The following is a 6,895-nucleotide window of genomic DNA, read 5'->3' on the forward strand; positions in this document are numbered from 1 at the left end:
GTCCCTGGCGGACCCCAACAATGGATCAGAGCTGTGCGCTCAGCTGCGGCAGCGTCTGGCTGGGCAGGGGCCGGCCAGTCCCCAAAAGGATTATTCCGCCCAGGCTGTCAAATGGGATGGAAGAAATGCCCGGTGCGAGGAAGGCGGGACGGGGCACCGCAGGGCCTTTGTAGCCTCGGAAAGTGCGCAGAGCGGGGGGCGGGGTTCTGGGAGAGGTCGCTCTTCAATGTGGGGTATAGGGGGATCTTCAAACGTTACCAGGTGAGAATCCCGGGCGTGACGGCCGCACTGATGTGTGCCCCCCCGTCCCCCGCCCCGGGAGGGAAGGTAGAAATAGAATTCTACCCAACACACACACACACACACACACACGCACACACACGCACGCACAGAGTCTTCCTCTAGCCACGCCCTGTCCAAAGTACATCTGATGCTCCCCAGCCCAGCCCAGCCGGGACAAAGCCTGCCCCAGAGGCGGCTCATCCATCACCGCGCGGGGCGCCGCGTCCCGACGACCCTGGGAGTCCGGGAATGCTGTGTTATGAGTCCCGTGGCCCCCATAACTCACGGCGGGGTCAGTGGGGCCACAGGCACGGCGAGGATCAAAGAACAGTAGGGCGGGACAGCGTCGCGCGAGAAGCGGCAGTCTTGCCTGGCGCCCGGAGCTCACCCAGTGGCTTCCTCTTCGACTGTTTTCCTCCTCCTCCAGAATGTGGCAGTTACGGCTCAGAGGTTTAGGAGCTCCGTTCTGTGGTCAGGCCAGATGCCTGGGCTTATCTGCGGACGCCATTCCTGGTCACCTTGGGCAAGGCGCCTAACCTCTCTGAGCTCATCATCATCCCTAACTCTTAGAGTTCAAGGATTAAGTGCGATGACCTTTGTAAGGAAATAATGTTGCTAAGATCCTGGCCTCACGGGGAAATGCTCTAGAAAAATTAAGTGTAATATAATCAGCCCGATGGGCACCAGGATGGACTGGGTTCTAGGCAGAGTGGAGCCATGACCTGATAGGGTTTACGAGTTCACTCCAATTCCTAAAGTTGGGAGTAGACTGCAGGAGGGCAAGGACAAAAGTGGGCAGACAGTGAGGAACTGTGGCTGGGAAGGGTGATGGGGGCTGGGATGGGAGGGGCCTCTGTGGGCGTGATTCTCCTTTTCAGGAATGAGACTCCGGCAGTATCCCCTGGGACTGTGGTTCAAAGGCTGCTCCTCTGGCTGTTCACCAATGGGGTGATCTTCTGCCATGCTCTCTGTCGTCTGGGTTGTCCCAGAGTGATGCACAGGGAGACAGATGTTAGGAGAGGCCTGGACTCCTATCCCATGTGGTTATGGTGACTTTGAGCCTCAGTTTCCCCAGAGTTGTATGGCCAAAGTGGAAACCATTCAAATATCCATTGACTGATGAGAGGATGAAGAAAATCTGCGGGGGGGGGGGGGGGCGGGAGGGGTTCATACAATGGAATATTATTAGGCCATAAAAAGGAATGAAATACATGCCACCGTGTGGATGAATCCTGAAAACATTATGGAAGTGATACAAGCCAGATATAAAAGGCCGCCTGTTGTAGGATTTATATGAAATGTTCAAAATAGGCAAGCCCATTGAGACAGAAAGTAGTCTAGGGGTTGCCTGGGGCTGGCAGAAGGGGAGATGGGGGTGGGGCTTGACCGCTACTGTATGTGGGGGTTTTTCTTTTTGGAGGGATGAAAATGTTCTGGAATTAGTGCTGATTGCCATACAACTTACTCAAACCCACTAAATTGCATACTTTAAAGATTTTATATATTTCTTTGTCAGAGAGAGAGAGAGAGAGAATGAGCGCAGAAGCAGGGGGGAGCAGAAGACAGAGGCAGAGGGAGAAGCAGGCTCCCCACTGAACCGGGAGCCTGATGCGGGGCTCCATCCCAGAACCCTGGGATCATGACCTGAGCCGAAGGCAGACGCTTCACCGACTGAGCCACCCAGGCGCCCCTAAATTGCATACTTTAAAGGGAGAACTTCATGGTTCGCGAACTACATCTCAGTGAAGCGTTTTTTTTTGTTTTTGTTTTTGTTTTATTTGACAGAGAGATCACAAGCAGGCAGAGAGGCAGGCAGAGAGAGAGGAGGAAGCAGGCTCCCCGAGAGACCAGAGAGCCCGATGCGGGGCTCGATCCCAGGACTCCGAGATCATGACCTGAGCCGAAGGCAGCGGCTTAACCCACTGAGCCACCCAGGCGCCCCGAGTGAAGCGTTTTTTTTGTTTGTTTGTTTGTTTGTTTGTTTGTTTTTTAAGTGGCAGTTGACCCAGATCAAGGGTTCTTACCCTGTGGTCCGAGATGACTTCAGAGGCCCAGGAACCCCTGAACTTGTGCAAGACATTTTGTGTCTCTGGGTGGAGGTTCTAAGTCTAAGAAGAGATGATTTGTAAGGTCCTTCTGATGAACAAGGGGTCAATGATGCTGGGGAGTCAGCAGAACACCAGGGAGGGGATAGCATGTGTTTACTCTGCCCTGGCCGAGGTGCTGGAAGCCCCCTGTGTCGCAGGCCTAAGGTCAGGGCCCCGGCTTGGGTCTGAGGTCAGCAGAGGATCTGGGGAGCTATGTTAGTGAGGCCTCATCTCAGAAGGCCAGATCAGGGAGGGGAGGAGCTGAGTGCGGGTCACAGTCCCTTGTCTTCAGGCATCTTGGGCGTGGGGATGCATGTCCTCCTGTAAGGCACCTTGGGGGCTGCCTTTTTGGAAATGGGGAAGGGGATGCAGCCCGAGGGTGTTTTAGATCAGGTTCTGAAAAGCATGGTGGCTGGTGACAGAGTGCTTGCTCTAGGGGCTTGGATAGTGCGTGTAGATCTTTTTTTTTTTTTTAAAGATTTTATTTATTTATTTGACAGAAATCACAAGTAGAGAGAGAGAGAGGGGGAAGCACACTCCCTGCTGAGCAGAGAGCTGGATGCGGGGTTCCATCCCAGGACTCTGGGATCATGACCTGAGCCAAAGACAGAGGCTTTAACCCACTGAGCCACCCAGGCGCCCCAGTGCGTGTAGATCTTAATCTCATTGTCATAACAGCACCAATTGAGAATGTATGGGCCAGATATTGTGGACTTCACATTTTTACAAACATCTCACTTGTTTTCCACCCCTCCCCGCCCCCCCCCCAGCTCTATGGAACTGGTGCTACCATTATCCCATTTTACAGATGAGGAACCTGCAATTCAGAGAGGGAAGGGCCTTACAGCTGACTAAGGACCAGTGGTGGGGAGGGGAGCAGTGCATTAGGCCCAGGAGCAGCCTGGTGGGTGAGGGGAGGGGCACATAGTGGCCCCCCAGCTCTTGCTTCATTTTTGAAAGCCGCTCTTCCCTGCACGTGGCTACCCGTAGTGCAGGCGTGGAAGCCACGGGTTTGTTCTCATCCAGAATAAGTTAGGGTTCAAGTGGGGCAAGTGGTAATGAGTCACTGTGCACCATGGCTTTCTCTCTCCTGTCTTTTATTAATTCATTTGCATGCCTTCACTGAGAACCTGGGTATGGCCAGGCCCTGGGTTAGGTGCTGGACCAAAAGAATGAACAGGGCTGGGTCTCTGCTCAGAGGGTGTTCTTTTTATTTTTATTTATATGACAGAGAGAGAGAGATCACAAGTAGGCAGAGCAGCAGACAGAGAGAGAGGGGTGGGGGGAAGCAGGCTCCCTGAGGGGCTTGGGGCTCCATCCCAGGACCCTGAGATCATTACCTGAGCGGAAGGCAGAAGCTTAACCCACTGAGCCACCCAGGCACCCCTCAGTGGGTGTTCTAACTGGAATGGTCCTTGAGCAACGGGGGACCAGTGGGATTGTCACTAGACTATATGTGGCTGACTCTCTGTGACTGCCCCCCCAGTCCCCTCCTGTGTTTGGCATTTTAGGAATCTTAGGCAGGGATGGGACGAATGTTGAGTCTCTCAGTCTGGGAGGACTTTGGAAGCATCTCAGGGGTCTGGACACTCCAGTGCCCATTGTTTTAGCCAGTTCACTCGTTGCGTGTCTGTTCGGGGGGACCCCAGGAATCTTCCTTTGCCCCTGAAGGCCTTGGTCGTTGCAAGACTTTGTTACACCTTGCCTTCTCTTGGTTTCAATTTCAATGTCTCTTGAGAATGATTTTCTTTCTGTCCTCATTGCAGACCCTCAGGGACCTGCTCCAGTTGGCAAATAAGCTCTCTCCTCCTAAACATCCATCCTTTCCTCCCAGATGCCCTCCTACATATTGTCATTATGATGAAAAATATGCAAATAACTTTGAAAAACAGTCTCCCAGCAAATGGGTATTCAAAAATGTAATAAATTAACCCCATAATGTAATCTGGGTCCCAAGACTATCCATCACACTGATGTGCTTAAGATCTAGAAAGCCAGATGCCGCAGAGCCCTATGGATAAAATTGACAGATGAGTCCTCCTAGAGCTCTCCCTTGGCCCCCCACCCCTCTCCAGCTTCTTACCCCCGCCGGAACCCAAGGCCACCAGGGGTTTAGGGAACATCTGTCCAGCCTGTTCATTTTACAAAGACAGAGGCCTTTTGGGGGTGCAGGAGCAGATCAGTTTGAATCCCTCCTCATCTGTCTCCCAGCCTGCCTTCCTCTGCTTATGTCTGGCTTTGAATCCAAAGCCCCAAAGGTAGGCATTTCGTCCATGAGTTTCTAGGAGGTGCCCCGGAGTCAAACAGAAGCTGTTGGGACCTCATTTTCTGTGTCTGAAAGATGTTGAGTGTTGGGTCATATGTCCGCCAAGGTTTCTTTGACGTGCTTTAGCTCCGTGGGTCGGGAGACCGACAGGTGGCTTGCACTGTGTCTTCTCAGGGCAGGGGGCTAAGGCTGGGGACCAGGCATGAGTTCCCATGTTGCTCACACTGTACCCTGAAGCCAGCCCGCAGGAGTAGCTGGACTCTGAATTTCCCACCCCAGATCCAATCCTAAGAAACAATTTACAAGGAATTGCCCCTGGACCCCCCGCCCCGCCCCTGAAAGACTGCCACTTCCTGTCGCCAGTGAGAAAAGCTGTTTGAACAGCCCCAGAGAGGGACAAAGAAGGACCTCTGTCTCGAGTGCTAAAGTATCCAAGATGATTAAATCTCAAGGAGGCAGGGGACAGACACTGTTTACAAGCCCGAAATGGGCTGCCAGTGTATCAATTCTTTTTTTTTTTTTTAAGATTTTATTTATTTATTTGACAGACAGAGATCACAAGTAGACAGAGAGGCAGGCAGAGAGAGAGAGAGGGAAGCAGGCTCCCTGCTGAGCAGAGAGCCCGATGCGGGACTCGATCCCAGGACCCCGAGATCATGACCTGAGCCGAAGGCAGCGGCTTAACCCACTGAGCCACCCAGGCGCCCCCAGTGTATCAATTCTTGAAATAATTCATCTATCACTTTGGGGTAAGCCTGGAAATTGCATGAAATGCAGACTTTCCTTGGGAACAGCCCAGACTGCTAAGGCCATCCCCATACTTTTGGGGGCATCGGGGCACCTGGGGAACTTGTTAAAGGGCCAGTACCCCACTTTGCACCCAGACTGGTCCAGTGGGTCAGTGAGCCCTGGGTTCCAGGTGTTAAATGGGCTCCCCAGGGATTCTGATCCAGATTTTCTAGGACTGCTTCTGAGAAATGCTTTGCTGGTATTCCTGGCTTAATGGGCCAGGTTACTTATCCTCTCCCCTGCATTCACCCCAGCAGAAGTGGGCAAATGCAGGTTTGAAGGCATCCGGAGTGAAAAGGAGTACAGGTTTCCAATACTGAACTGTAACTGATAAACATTGCTGGCAAGATCTGTGTACCCACAGGTGGGCGTGACTCCTGACAAGCTCTTATGTCCCCAGAGGTCAGGGAAGGCTCCCCAGGCTTGTGGTCATGCTCCTCTGACCTTAGTTTTCCCACCTATAAGATAAAGCGGCTGAAAATGAGTTGAGGCTCTGGAGTCAGATTAGAAGTCAGAACTGGGTTTGTTTACCAGCTGTGAGATTTTGACAAATTAGGGAACATCACTGAGCCTGTTTACCATCTATGAAGTGGGGCTAGGAAATGGGTGCTTTGCTCTGAGGGTTAATGAGGGAATTAAAGAAATCAGTGCTTCACAGATAAATGTTCAATACGTACTAGTGACGATTAACATTACTATTATTATATCCCAGGGGCCTCTCAGCCCTTCCAGAGTCGTGTCTCTAGGGGATTCCAAAACTGTAAAGTGTTTGTGGCCGAGGACAATTCCACGCATCCCCTCCCTCAAAAGATGTGTGATTAGGGCAGGTTACTTCACCCTTCTGAACCTCGTTTGGCTCATCTGTAAAGTGGGGACAATCATAGTACTTGTCCCGCGGACTTGGTTTGAGGATTTAGTGAGATAATCCGCTGGCACACTTAGCCCGGGGCCTCGCACAGGGCTGGCACCCTATTAAGGGCAGCTACCCCTATGATGCTTGGGCCGGGGAGGTTTTATCTCCGTGGGAGGTAAACCCAGGCTGCATTTGGTTTCCGGGTGGGGGCGGGACTGGGACGTCCCTGGTGCACCCTGTCTTCCGCTGTCCTCGCCCCCGGAGCCGGCGGATTCGCTTTCGGTTGGGCAGCTGAGGTCCGGGGATGGTGACTCTGGAGCTAGCAGTAGATGTCGCTGTCTTAGTCCCCCGCTGTGCCCTCCACCTGGTTCTCACCAGCACCACCTATCCGCCCCCTCTCAGAGCTTCCCAAAGCGAGAAAGATGGCCTAGGGAGCAAAATGCGTAGCGATCTGCAAAGCTGTCATTTTTCGCGCCCACCCCAAAGGGAAGGGAGGCAGCGCTGCCTGGGGACCTTGGCGCCAAGGCCGGCCCCGCCCCTCCCAGGCTCCGCCCCCGACTGCTCCTCCCTCCCGCCCCCACGGTTGGCTGCGCGGGAAAGTGGGCGTGGCCGGAGGCG

This window comes from Lutra lutra, chromosome 4, assembly GCF_902655055.1.
Source record: "Lutra lutra chromosome 4, mLutLut1.2, whole genome shotgun sequence".
NCBI lineage: Eukaryota > Metazoa > Chordata > Mammalia > Carnivora > Mustelidae > Lutra > Lutra lutra.